General features: G+C 40.3%; 1 protein-coding gene across 1 annotated transcript in view; it reads left to right on the top strand.

Moving 5' to 3' along the window:
* Positions 1–1,351: 1,351 nt before the first annotated feature.
* The window catches only part of LOC122545557 (uncharacterized), a 123,095-nt gene continuing 109,502 nt past the window's right edge, over positions 1,352–14,944 (top strand). The window contains exon 1 of the mRNA XM_087985760.1: positions 1,352–1,477. The gene's annotated coding sequence lies outside the window, so the exon portion shown is untranslated. The remainder of the gene's footprint in view (positions 1,478–14,944) is intronic.

Here is a 14,944-nt window from a genome sequence, read left to right as displayed (position 1 = left end):
TACCCATAGTGCCCAGGGATGTGGGGGTTAGGGTGGGGGGATTGACCGTGCTAAATTACCCATAGTGCCCAGGGGCGTGCGGGTTAGGGTGGGGATTGGCCGTGCTAAATTACCCATAGTGCCCAGGGATGTGCAGGTTAGGGTGGGGGGATTGGCCGTGCTAAATTACCCATAGTGCCCAGGGATGTGCGGGTTAGGGTGGGGGGGATTGACCGTGCTAAATTACCCATAGTGCCCAGGGACGTGCGGGTTAGGGTGGGGGATTGACCGTGCTAAATTACCCATAGTGCCCAGGGATGTGCGGGTTAGGGTGGGGATTGACCGTGCTAAATTACCCATAGTGCCCAGGGATGTGCGGGGTTAGGGTGGGGGGGATTGACCGTGCTAAATTACCCATAGTGCCCAGGGACGTGCGGGTTAGGGTGGGGGGGATTGGCCGCGCTAAATTACCCATAGTGCCCAGGGATGTGCGGGTTAGGGTGGGGGATTGACCGTGCTAAATTACCCATAGTGCCCAGGGATGTGCAGGTTAGGGTGGGGGGGATTGACCGTGCTAAATTACCCATAGTGCCCAGGGATGTGCGGGTTAGGGTGGGGATTGACCGTGCTAAATTACCCATAGTGCCCAGGGATGTACAGGTTAGGGTGGGGGATTGACCGTGCTAAATTACCCATAGTGCCCCAGGGATGTGCGGGTTAGGGTGGGGGATTGACCGTGCTAAATTACCCATAGTGCCCAGGGATGTGCGGGTTAGGGTGGGGATTGACCGTGCTAAATTACCCATAGTGCCCAGGGATGTACAGGTTAGGGTGGGGGATTGACCGTGCTAAATTACCCATAGTGCCCCAGGGATGTGCGGGTTAGGGTGGGGGATTGACCGTGCTAAATTACCCATAGTGCCCAGGGATGTGTGGGGTTAGGGTGGGGGGGATTGGCCGTGCTAAATTACCTGCGGTCGCCCACCCGCCCGTGTCCCTCATGGTCCGTGCGCAACCCCTGCCCGCCATCTTCTCAGGGGAGCTGGGGGCCTACTGCAACAACAACTTGACGCCTTTCCTTAACCCCCCCAGCACCGTCCCATGGGCCAACTTTTTCGGCCCCGTTTTGCCCACCCCCACGTCCTGAGCTTTGGCGGTGCCCCGTCCACTCCGCCTTTTGTTTTTGTGGGTGGGGGGGGGGGGGCCTTTTGTTTTTAAATAAAAATAAAAAATTATTCATGTTGCTGTGTGTGTGTCTCATCCCCCCCCCCCATCTCTGTCCTCCATTGGGCGGAACCATCCGTCGGGGGGTCGGTGTTTCCCCGCCGGACCCTATTCCCCCGACGGACCGGCGCCGCCGCGGCGGTCCGCCGCCGGGTGGCGGCCCCCCATGTGGGCGCCGCGCCGGAAGCGTCGCTGCGGAGGAGGTCGGAGGTCATCCCGGCGGCAGACCGGAAGTGGGTCCCCGGGACGTCCCCCCGAGCAGCTGCAGCCGAAGGTAAAACCGGGGGCGGTCGGGAGGCGGCAGTTACCGGCCTCGGGCCCGGGAGGGGCGCGCCTGGGTGGGGGGGGAAGGGTCGGGAGGGTGCAATGCAAAGACCCGACCCGGGAAGGACGGGTTAGGCGCTGCATTAATGCAGCTTGAAAAGTGCAGACTGCATGCAACCCCCCCCCCCCCCCAACACTTCAATTGCAAATCGACCCCGGGGGGGGGTCAGATCAATGCAAAAAACCCCTTCAGTTGCAAATATATCCAGAGGATTGCTCGGGTTTTAAATCAATGCAAAACCCCTTTAATTGCAAATAATGCCTGAATATTGCACAGTTTTTAAAATCAATGCAAAACCCCTTTAATTTCAAATAATGTCTAAATATTGCACAGTTTTTAAAATTAATGCAAACCCCTTTAATTGCAAATAATCCCTAAATATTGCACAGTTTTTAAAATCACTGCAAAACCCCTTTAATTGCAAATAATCCCTAAATATTGCAGTTTTTAAAATCACTGCAAAACCCCTTTAATTGCAAATAATCCCTAAATATTGCACAGTTTTTAAAATTAATGCATAACCCCTTTAATTGCAAATAATGTCTAAATATTGCACAGTTTTTAAAATTAATGCAAACCCTTTCATTGCGAATAATGTCTAAATATTGCACAGTTTTTAAAATTAATGCATAACCCCTTTAATTGCAAATAATGTCTAAATATTGCACAGTTTTTAAAATTAATGCAAACCCCTTTCATTGCAAATAATCCCTAAATATTGCACAGATTTTAAAATCGATGCAAAACCCTTTCACTGGAAATAATCTCTGAATATTGCACAGTTTTTAAAATCACTGCAAACCCCTTTCACTGGAAATAATCCCTAAATATTGCACAGTTTTAAAAATTAATGCATAACCCCTTTAATTGCAAATAATGTCTAAATATTGCACAGTTTTTAAAATCAATGCAAAACCCTTTAATTGGAAATAATCCCTGAATATTGCACAGTTTTTAAAATTAATGCAAACCCCTTTCATTGCAAATAATCCCTAAATATTGCACAGTTTTTAAAATTAATGCAAACCCCTTTAATTGCAAATAATCCCTAAATATTGCACAGTTTTTAAATTCGATGCAAAATCCATTCACTGGAAATAATCTCTGAATATTGCACAGTTTTTAAAATCACTGCAAAACCCTTTCATTGGAAATAATCTCTGAATATTGCACAGATTTTAAAATCGATGCAAAACCCTTTCATTGGAAATAATCTCTGAATATTGCACAGATTTTAAAATCGATGCAAAACCCTTTCACTGGAAATAATCTCTGAATATTGCACAGTTTTTAAAATCACTGCAAAACCCTTTCACTGGAAATAATCCCTAAATATTGCACAGTTTTTAAAATCACTGCAAAACCCTTTCACTGGAAATAATCCCTAAATATTGCACAGTTTTTAAAATCGATGCAAAACCCTTTCACTGGAAATAATCCCTAAATATTGCACAGTTTTTAAAATCACTGCAAACCCCTTTCATTGGAAATAATCCCTAAATATTGCAGTTTTTAAAATCACTGCAAAACCCTTTCACTGGAAATAATCCCTAAATATTGCACAGTTTTTAAAATCACTGCAAAACCCTTTCATTGGAAATAATCCCTAAATATTGCAGTTTTTAAAATCACTGCAAAACCCTTTCACTGGAAATAATCCCTAAATATTGCACAGTTTTTAAAATCACTGCAAACCCCTTTCATTGGAAATAATCCCTAAATATTGCAGTTTTTAAAATCACTGCAAACCCCTTTCACTGGAAATAATCCCTAAATATTGCGCAGTTTTTAAAATCAATGGGCAGCACGGTGGCACAGTGGTTAGCACTGCTGCCTCACAGCGCCAGAGACCCGGGTTCAATTCCCGCCTCAGGCGACTGACTGTGTGGAGTTTGCACGTTCTCCCCGTGTCTGCGTGGGTTTCCTCCGGGTGCTCCGGTTTCCTCCCACAGTCCAAAGATGTGCGGGTCAGGTGAATTGGCCATGCTAAATTGCCCGTAGTGTTAGGTGAAGGGGTAGATGTAGGGGCATGGGTCTGGATGGGTTGTGCAAAGGTGGGTCGGTATGGACTTATTGGGCCGAAGGGCCTGTTTCCATGACTGTAAGTAATCTAATCAATCCATTGGAAATGATCCCTAAACATTGCACAGATTTTAAAATCTATGCAAAACCCTTTAATTGGAAATAATCCCTGAATATTGCACAGTTTTTAAAATCAATGAATCCTTGGATGTTGGATTCAAAATCAATGTAAAATCCTTCGGTAGTAAATAAATCCAGTGGCTCACTCCAGGATTATGTTAATGCAAAGCCCCCCTCAATTGTAAATTCTCCCTGAGTATTGCATTGGATTTATAATCAGTGCAGACCCCCTTCATTTGCAAATAAACTCAGTGTATTTGCCCAGAGATTAAATTAATGGAAATTCCTCCATTGTAATTCAATCCCTGAATATTGCCTTGGATTTAAAATTAATGCAGAACTCCTCAATTCGAAAGAATTACAGTCCATTCTTAACGGATTAAATAAATGCAAAACTCTTCAATTACAAATGATCTCAGTATTAGTGACTGAATGCAAAACCATTCAATTCGAGTCACAGAGGTGGTACAGCACGGGAAACAGACCCTTCGGTCCATCCCTGTCCATGCTGACCCAGATATCCCAACCCAATCTAGCCCCAGCACCCGGCCCATATTCCTCCAAACCCTTCCTATTCCTATCCCCATCCAAATGCCTCTTAAATGTTGCAACTGTACCAGCCCCCACCACATCCTCTGGCAACTCATTCCATACACGTACCACCCTCTGCGTGGAAAAAGTTGCCCCTTCGGTCTCTTTTATATCTTTCCCCCTCTCGCCCTAAACCTACGCCCCTCTAGTTCTGGACTCCCCCTCCCCAGGGGGGAAAGACTTTGTCTGTTTATCCTATCCATGTCCCTCATAATTTTGTAAACCTCTATAAGGTCATCCCCTCGGCCTCCGACGCTCCGGGGAAAACAGCCCCAGCCTGTTCAGCCTCTCCCTGTAGCTCAAATCCTCCGACATCCCGGTAAATCTTTTCTGAACCCTTTCACAACATCTTTCCGATAGGAAGGAGACCAGAATTGCACGCAATATTCCAACAGTGGCCCCCTAACCAATGTCCTGCACAGCTGCAACATGACCTCCCAACTCCCTGTACTCAATACTCTGACCGATAAAGGAAAGCATACCAAAACGCCCTCTTCACGACTCCGCGGGGGGGGGGGGGGGGGGGCAAGATCAATGCAGAAACCCCTTAATTGCAAATAGTTCCTGACTGTTGGCATTGGATTTAACAATCAGTGCAGGACTCGGTGGTTGGACAAGCTCTGAATGCATTTTGCTGAGAGATTAACTCATTGCAAAACCCCTCAGTTGTAAATCAAGCCAGTGGACGGCTCAGGGGGTTAGATCAATGCAGCAACCTCTCAATTGCGATTAAACCCCAGTGGATTTCCGGGGGGGGGGGGGGGGTTCAATTAATAAGGACGTTGTGAGACTTGAAAGGGTGGGGAAAAGATTTACCAGGATGTCGGAGGATCTGAGCTACAGGGAGAGGCTGAACAGGCTGGGGCTGTTTCCCCCGGAGCGTCGGAGGCTGAGGGGGTGACCTTATAGAGGTTGACAAAATCATGAGGGGGCATGGATAGGGTAAATTGCCATTTTTTTTCCCCTCCTGGGGTGGGGGAGCCCAGAACTAGAGGGGCATAGGTTTAGGGTGAGAGGGGGAAAGATATAAATGAGACCGAAGGGTCAGATTTTTCACCCAGAGGGTGGTACGTGTATGGAATGAGCTGCCAGAGGATGTGGTGGAGGCTGGTACAATTGCAACATTTAAGAGGCATTTGGATGGGTATATGAATAGGAAGGGTTTGGAGGGATATGGGCCGGGTGCTGGGGCTAGATTGGTTTCCTGCACACCTCTCGGACTCGAAAGCAAGTAATTCCAGTGGATTTCACTCGATTAATCCTGCACCGTTCAATTGTAAATAAATCCAGTGCATGGCCCAGTGATTAAATAATTACAAACCCCTCCATTGTAAATAAATCCAGTGCATTGCCCCAGTGATTAAATAATTACAAACCCCTTCATTGTAAATAAATCCAGTGCATTGCCCAGTGATTAAATAATTACAAACCCCTCCATTGTAAATAAATCCAGTGCATGGCCCCAGTGATTAAATAATTACAAACCCCTCCATTGTAAATAAATCCAGTGCATTGCCCAGTGATTAAATAATTACAAACCCCTCCATTGTAAATAAATCCAGTGCATGGCCCCAGTGATTAAATAATTACAAACCCCTCCATTGTAAATAAATCCAGTGCATTGCCCAGTGATTAAATAATTACAAACCCCTCCATTGTAAATAAATCCAGTGCATGGCCCCAGTGATTAAATAATTACAAACCCCTCCATTGTAAATAAATCCAGTGCATTGCCCAGTGATTAAATAATTGCAATCCCCTCCACTGTAAATAAATCCAGTGCATTGCCCAGTGATTAAATAATTACAAACCCCTCCATTGAAAATAAATCCAGTGCATTGCCCAGTGATTAAATAATTACAAACCCCTCCATTGTAAATAAATCCAGTGCATGGCCCAGTGATTAAATAATTACAAACCCCTCCATTGTAAATAAATCCAGTGCATTGCCCAGTGATTAAATAATTACAAACCCCCCCTTTGTAACTAAATCCAGTGCATTGCCCAGTGATTAAATAATTGCAAACCCCTCCATTGTAAATAAATCCAGTGCATGGCCCCAGTGATTAAATAATTACAAACCCCTCCATTGTAAATAAATCCAGTGCATTGCCCAGTGATTAAATAATTGCAAATCCCTCCATTGTAAATAAATCCAGTGCATTGCCCAGTGATTAAATAATCACAAACACCTCCATTGTAAATAAACCAGTGCATTGCCCTGTGATTAGATAATTACAAACCCCTCCACTGTAACTAAATCCAGTGCATGGCCCAGTGATTAAATAATTGCAAACCCCTCCATTGTAAATACATCCAGTGCATTACCCAGTGATTAAATAATTATAAACCCCTCCATTGTAAATAAATCCAGTGCATTGCCCAGTGATTAAATAATTACAAACCCCTCCATTGTAAATAAATCCAGTGCATTGCCCAGTGATTAAATAATTACAGACCCCTCCATTGTAAATAAATCCAGTGCATGGCCCAGTGATTAAATAATTACAAACCCCTCCACTGTAAATAAATCGAGTGCATGGTCCCAGTGATTAAATAATTACAAACCCGTCCACTGTAAATAAATCCAGTGCATGGCCCCAGTGATTAAATAATTACAAACCCCTCCATTGTAAATAAATCCAGTGCATTGCCCAGTGATTAAATAATTACAATCCCCTCCATTGTAAATAAATCCAGTGCATTGCCCAGTGATTAAATATTTACAATCCCCTCCATTGTAAATAAATCCAGTGCATAGCCCAGTGATTAAATAATTACAAACCCCTCCATTGTAAATAAATCCAGTGCATTGCCCCAGAGATTAAATAATTACAAACCCCTCCATTGTAAATAAATCCAGTGCATTGTCCAGTGATTAAATAATTACAAACCCCTCCATTGTAAATAAATCCAGTGCATTGCCCAGTGATTAAATAATTACAAACCCCTCCATTGTAAATAAATCTAGTGCGTTGCCCCAGTGATTAAATAATTACAAACCCCTCCATTGTAAATAAATCCAGTGCATTGCCCCAGTGATTAAATAATTACAAACCCCTCCATTGTAAATAAATCCAGTGCATTGCCCCAGAGATTAAATAATTACAATCCCCTCCATTGTAAATAAATCCAGTGCATTGCCCAGTGATTAAATAATTACAAACCCCTCCATTGTAAATACATCCAGTGCATTGCCCCAGAGATTAAATAATTACAAACCCCTCCACTGTAAATAAATCGAGTGCATGGTCCCAGTGATTAAATAATTACAAACCCGTCCACTGTAAATAAATCCAGTGCATGGCCCCAGTGATTAAATAATTACAAACCCCTCCATTGTAAATAAATCCAGTGCATTGCCCAGTGATTAAATAATTACAATCCCCTCCATTGTAAATAAATCCAGTGCATTGCCCAGTGATTAAATAATTACAAACCCCTCCATTGTAAATAAATCCAGTGCATTGCCCCAGAGATTAAATAATTACAAACCCCTCCATTGTAAATAAATCCAGTGCATTGTCCAGTGATTAAATAATTACAAACCCCTCCATTGTAAATAAATCCAGTGCATTGCCCCAGAGATTAAATAATTACAATCCCCTCCATTGTAAATAAATCCAGTGCATTGCCCAGTGATTAAATAATTACAAACCCCTCCATTGTAAATACATCCAGTGCATTGCCCCAGAGATTAAATAATTACAAACCCCTCCATTGTAAATAAATCCAGTGCATTGCCCCAGAGATTAAATAATTACAAACACCTCCATTGTAAATAAATCCAGTGCATTGTCCAGTGATTAAATAATTACAAACCCCTCCATTGTAAATAAATCCAGTGCATTGCCCCAGAGATTAAATAATTACAAACCCCTCCATTGTAAATAAATCCAGTGCATTGCCCAGTGATTAAATAATTACAAACCCCTCCATTGTAAATAAATCCAGTGCATTGTCCAGAGATTAAATAATTACAAACCCCTCCATTGTAAATAAATCCAGTGCATTGTCCAGTGATTAAATAATTACAAACCCCTCCATTGTAAATAAATCCAGTGCATTGTCCAGTGATTAAATAATTACAAACCCCTCCATTGTAAATAAATCCAGTGCATTGCCCAGTGATTAAATAATTACAAACCCCTCCATTGTAAATAAATCCAGTGCATTGTCCAGAGATTAAATAATTACAAACCCCTCCATTGTAAATGAATCCAGTGCATGGCCCAGTGATTAAATAATTACAAACCCCTCCATTGTAAATAAATCCAGTGCATTGCCCAGTGATTAAATAATTACAAACCCCTCCATTGTGAATGAATCCAGTGCATTGCCCAGTGATTAAATAATTACAAACCCCTCCATTGTAAATAAACCCAGTGCATGGCCCAGTGATTAAATAATTACAAACCCCTCCATTGTAAATAAATCCAGTGCATTGCCCAGTGATTAAATAATTACAAACCCCTCCATTGTGAATAAATCCAGTGCATTGCCCAGTGATTAAATAATTACAAACCCCTCCATTGTAAATAAATCCAGTGCATGGCCCCAGTGATTAAATAATTACAAACACCTCCATTGTAAATAAATCCAGTGCATTGCCCAGAGATTAAATAATTACAAACCCCTCCATTGTAAATAAATCCAGTGCATTGCCCCAGTGATTAAATAATTGCAAACACCTGCATTGTAAATAAATCCAGTGCATTGCCCAGTGATTAAATAATTACAAACCCCTCCATTGTAAATAAATCCAGTGCATGGCCCAGTGATTAAATAATTACAAACCCCTCCATTGTAAATAAATCCAGTGCATTGCCCAGTGATTAAATAATTACAATCCCCTCCATTGTAAATAAATCCAGTGCATAGCCCAGTGATTAAATAATTACAAACCCCTCCATTGTAAATAAATCCAGTGCATTGCCCCAGAGATTAAATAATTACAAACCCCTCCATTGTAAATAAATCCAGTGCATTGTCCAGTGATTAAATAATTACAAACCCCTCCATTGTAAATAAATCCAGTGCATTGCCCCAGAGATTAAATAATTACAATCCCCTCCATTGTAAATAAATCCAGTGCATTGCCCAGTGATTAAATAATTACAAACCCCTCCATTGTAAATACATCCAGTGCATTGCCCCAGAGATTAAATAATTACAATCCCCTCCATTGTAAATAAATCCAGTGCATTGCCCAGTGATTAAATAATTACAAACCCCTCCATTGTAAATAAATCCAGTGCATTGTCCAGTGATTAAATAATTACAAACCCCTCCATTGTAAATAAATCCAGTGCATTGCCCAGTGATTAAATAATTACAAACCCCTCCATTGTAAATAAATCCAGTGCATTGTCCAGAGATTAAATAATTACAAACCCCTCCATTGTGAATGAATCCAGTGCATTGCCCAGAGATTAAATAATTACAAACCCCTCCATTGTAAATAAATCCAGTGCATTGTCCAGTGATTAAATAATTACAAACCCCTCCATTGTAAATAAATCCAGTGCATTGCCCAGTGATTAAATAATTACAAACCCCTCCATTGTAAATAAATCCAGTGCATTGTCCAGAGATTAAATAATTACAAACCCCTCCATTGTGAATGAATCCAGTGCATTGCCCAGAGATTAAATAATTACAAACCCCTCCATTGTAAATAAATCCAGTGCATTGCCCAGTGATTAAATAATTACAAACCCCTCCATTGTGAATAAATCCAGTGCATTGCCCAGTGATTAAATAATTACAAACCCCTCCATTGTAAATAAATCCAGTGCATGGCCCCAGTGATTAAATAATTACAAACCCCTCCATTGTAAATAAATCCTGTGCATTGCCCAGTGATTAAATAATTACAAACCCCTCCATTGTGAATAAATCCAGTGCATTGCCCAGTGATTAAATAATTACAAACCCCTCCATTGTAAATAAATCCAGTGCATGGCCCCAGTGATTAAATAATTACAAACCCCTCCATTGTAAATAAATCCAGTGCATTGCCCCAGTGATTAAATAATTGCAAATCCCTCCATTGTAAATAAATCCAGTGCATGGCCCAGTGATTAAATAATTACAAACCCCTCCATTGTAAATAAATCCAGTGCATTGCCCCAGTGATTAAATAATTGCAAACACCTGCATTGTAAATAAATCCAGTGCATTGCCCAGTGATTAAATAATTACAAACCGCTCCATTGTAAATAAATCCAGTGCATTGCCTAGTGATTAAATAATTACAAACCCCTCCATTGTAAATAAATCCAGTGCATTGCCCAGTGATTAAATAATCACAAACCCCTCCATTGTAAATAAATCCAGTGCATTGCCCCAGTGATTAAATAATTGCAAACACCTGCATTGTAAATAAATCCAGTGCATTGCCCAGTGATTAAATAATTACAAACCCCTCCATTGTAAATAAATCCAGTGCATGGCCCAGTGATTAAATAATTACAAACCCCTCCATTGTAAATAAATCCAGTGCATGGCCCAATGATTAAATAATTACAAATCCCTCCATTGTAAATAAATCCAGTGCATTGCCCAGTGATTAAATAATTACAAACCCCTCCATTGTAAATAAATCCAGTGCATTGCCCCAGAGATTAAATAATTACAAACCCCTCCACTGTAAATAAATCCAGTGCATTGCCCAGTGATTAAATAATTGCAAATCCCTCCATTGTAAATAAATCCAGTGCATTGCCCAGTGATTAAATAATTACAAACCCCTCAATTGTAAATAAATCCAGTGCATGGCCCAGTGATTAAATAATTACAAACCCCTCCATTGTAAATAAATCCAGTGCATTGCCCCTGAGGTTAAATAATTACAAACCCCTGCATTGTCAATAAATCCAGTGCGTTGCCCAGTGATTAAATAATTACAAATCCCTCCATTGTAAATAAATCCAGTGCATAGCCCCAGTGATTAAATAATTACAAACCCCTGCATTGTCAATAAATCCAGTGCATTGCCCAGTGATTAAATAATTACAAACCCCACCATTGTAAATAAATCCAGTGCATTGCCCAGTGATTAAATAATTGCAAACCCCTCCATTGTAAATAAATCCAGTGCATGGCCCCAGTGATTAAATAATTACAATCCCCTCCATTGTAAATAAATCCTGTGCATGGCCCCAGTGATTAAATAATTACAATCCCCTCCATTGTAAATAAATCCAGTGCATTGCCCCAGTGATTAAATAATTACAAACCCCTCCACTGTAAATAAATCCAGTGCATTGCCCAGTGATTAAATAATTACAAACCCCCCCTTTGTAAATAAATCCAGTGCATTGCCCAGTGATTAAATAATTACAAACCCCTCCATTGTAAATGAATCCAGTGCATGGCCCCAGTGATTAAATAATTACAAACCCCTCCATTGTAAATAAATCCAGTGCATTGCCCAGTGATTAAATAATTAGAAACCCCTCCACTGTAACTAAATCCTGTGCATGGCCCCAGTGATTAAATAATTACAATCCCCTCCATTGTAAATAAATCCAGTGCATTGCCCCAGTGATTAAATAATTACAAACCCCTCCATTGTAAATAAATCCAGTGCATTGCCCTGTGATTAAATAATTACAAACCCCCCCTTTGTAAATAAATCCAGTGCATTGCCCAGTGATTAAATAATTACAAACCCCTCCATTGTAAATGAATCCAGTGCATGGCCCCAGTGATTAAATAATTACAAACCCCTCCATTGTAAATAAATCCAGTGCATTGCCCAGTGATTAAATAATTACAAACCCCTCCACTGTAACTAAATCCAGTGCATGGCCCAGTGATTAAATAATTGCAAACCCCTCCATTGTAAATAAATCCAGTGCATGGCCCCAGTGATTAAATAATCACAAACACCGCCATTGTAAATAAACCAGTGCATTGCCCTGTGATTAGATAATTACAAACCCCTCCACTGTAACTAAATCCAGTGCATGGCCCAGTGATTAAATAATTGCAAATCCCTCCATTGTAAATACATCCAGTGCATTACCCAGTGATTAAATAATTATAAACCCCTCCATTGTAAATAAATCCAGTGCATTGCCCAGTGATTAAATAATTACAAACCCCTCCATTGTAAATAAATCCAGTGCATTGCCCAGTGATTAAATAATTACAGACCCCTCCATTGTAAATAAATCCAGTGCATGGCCCAGTGATTAAATAATTACAAACCCCTCCATTGTAAATAAATCCTGTGCATTGCCCAGTGATTAAATAATTACAAACCCCTCCATTGTAAATAAATCCAGTGCATTGCCCAGTGATTAAATAATTACAAACCCCTCCACTGTAAATAAATCGAGTGCATGGTCCCAGTGATTAAATAATTACAAACCCGTCCACTGTAAATAAATCCAGTGCATGGCCCCAGTGATTAAATAATTACAAACCCCTCCATTGTAAATAAATCCAGTGCATTGCCCAGTGATTAAATAATTACAATCCCCTCCATTGTAAATAAATCCAGTGCATAGCCCAGTGATTAAATAATTACAAACCCCTCCATTGTAAATAAATCCAGTGCATTGCCCCAGAGATTAAATAATTACAAACCCCTCCATTGTAAATAAATCCAGTGCATTGTCCAGTGATTAAATAATTACAAACCCCTCCATTGTAAATAAATCCAGTGCATTGCCCCAGAGATTAAATAATTACAATCCCCTCCATTGTAAATAAATCCAGTGCATTGCCCAGTGATTAAATAATTACAAACCCCTCCATTGTAAATACATCCAGTGCATTGCCCCAGAGATTAAATAATTACAAACCCCTCCATTGTAAATAAATCCTGTGCATTGTCCAGTGATTAAATAATTACAAACCCCTCCATTGTAAATAAATCCAGTGCATTGTCCAGTGATTAAATAATTACAAACCCCTCCATTGTAAATAAATCCAGTGCATTGTCCAGTGATTAAATAATTACAAACCCCTCCATTGTAAATAAATCCAGTGCATTGCCCAGTGATTAAATAATTACAAACCCCTCCATTGTAAATAAATCCAGTGCATTGTCCAGAGATTAAATAATTACAAACCCCTCCATTGTGAATGAATCCAGTGCATTGCCCAGAGATTAAATAATTACAAACCCCTCCATTGTAAATAAATCCAGTGCATGGCCCCAGTGATTAAATAATCACAAACACCTCCATTGTAAATAAACCAGTGCATTGCCCTGTGATTAGATAATTGCAAACCCCTCCACTGTAACTAAATCCAGTGCATGGCCCAGTGATTAAATAATTGCAAACCCCTCCATTGTAAATACATCCAGTGCATTACCCAGTGATTAAATAATTATAAACCCCTCCATTGTAAATAAATCCAGTGCATTGCCCAGTGATTAAATAATTACAAACCCCTCCATTGTAAATAAATCCAGTGCATTGCCCAGTGATTAAATAATTACAGACCCCTCCATTGTAAATAAATCCAGTGCATGGCCCAGTGATTAAATAATTACAAACCCCTCCATTGTAAATAAATCCTGTGCATTGCCCAGTGATTAAATAATTACAAACCCCTCCATTGTAAATAAATCCAGTGCATTGCCCAGTGATTAAATAATTACAAACCCCTCCACTGTAAATAAATCGAGTGCATGGTCCCAGTGATTAAATAATTACAAACCCGTCCACTCTAAATAAATCCAGTGCATGGCCCCAGTGATTAAATAATTACAAACCCCTCCTTTGTAAATAAATCCAGTGCATTGCCCAGTGATTAAATAATTACAACCCCCTCCATTGTAAATAAATCCAGTGCTTTGCCCAGTGATTAAATAATTGCTAACCCCTCCATTGTAAATAAATCCAGTGCATAGCCCAGTGATTAAATAATTACAAACCCCTCCATTGTAAATAAATCCAGTGCATTGCCCAGTGATTAAATAATTACAAACCCCTCCATTGTAAATAAATCCAGTGCATTGCCCAGTGATTAAATAATTACAAACCCCTCCATTGTAAATACATCCAGTGCATTGCCCCAGAGATTAAATAATTACAATCCCCTCCATTGTAATAAATCCAGTGCATTGCCCAGTGATTAAATAATTACAAACCCCTCCATTGTAAATACATCCAGTGCATTGCCCCAGAGATTAAATAATTACAAACCCCTCCATTGTAAATAAATCCAGTGCATTGCCCCAGAGATTAAATAATTACAAACCCCTCCATTGTAAATAAATCCAGTGCATTGTCCAGTGATTAAATAATTACAAACCCCTCCATTGTAAATAAATCCAGTGCATTGCCCCAGAGATTAAATAATTACAAACCCCTCCATTGTAAATAAATCCAGTGCATTGCCCCAGAGATTAAATAATTACAAACCCCTCCATTGTGAATGAATCCAGTGCATTGCCCAGTGATTAAATAATTACAAACCCCTCCATTGTAAATAAACCCAGTGCATGGCCCAGTGATTAAATAATTACAAACCCCTCCATTGTAAATAAATCCAGTGCATTGCCCAGTGATTAAATAATTACAAACCCCTCCATTGTAAATAAATCCAGTGCATTGCCCCAGTGATTAAATAATTACAAACCCCTCCATTGTAAATAAATCCTGTGCATTGCCCAGTGATTAAATAATTACAAACCCCTCCATTGTAAATAAATCCAGT

Source organism: Chiloscyllium plagiosum, unplaced genomic scaffold (assembly GCF_037043375.1).
Source record: "Chiloscyllium plagiosum isolate Xiang-an unplaced genomic scaffold, Cpla_swu_hap1 HiC_scaffold_232, whole genome shotgun sequence".
Classification (NCBI taxonomy): domain Eukaryota; kingdom Metazoa; phylum Chordata; class Chondrichthyes; order Orectolobiformes; family Hemiscylliidae; genus Chiloscyllium; species Chiloscyllium plagiosum.
Note: the sequence above shows the minus strand (reverse complement) of the source record. Positions and strands in the feature narration are given on the sequence as shown.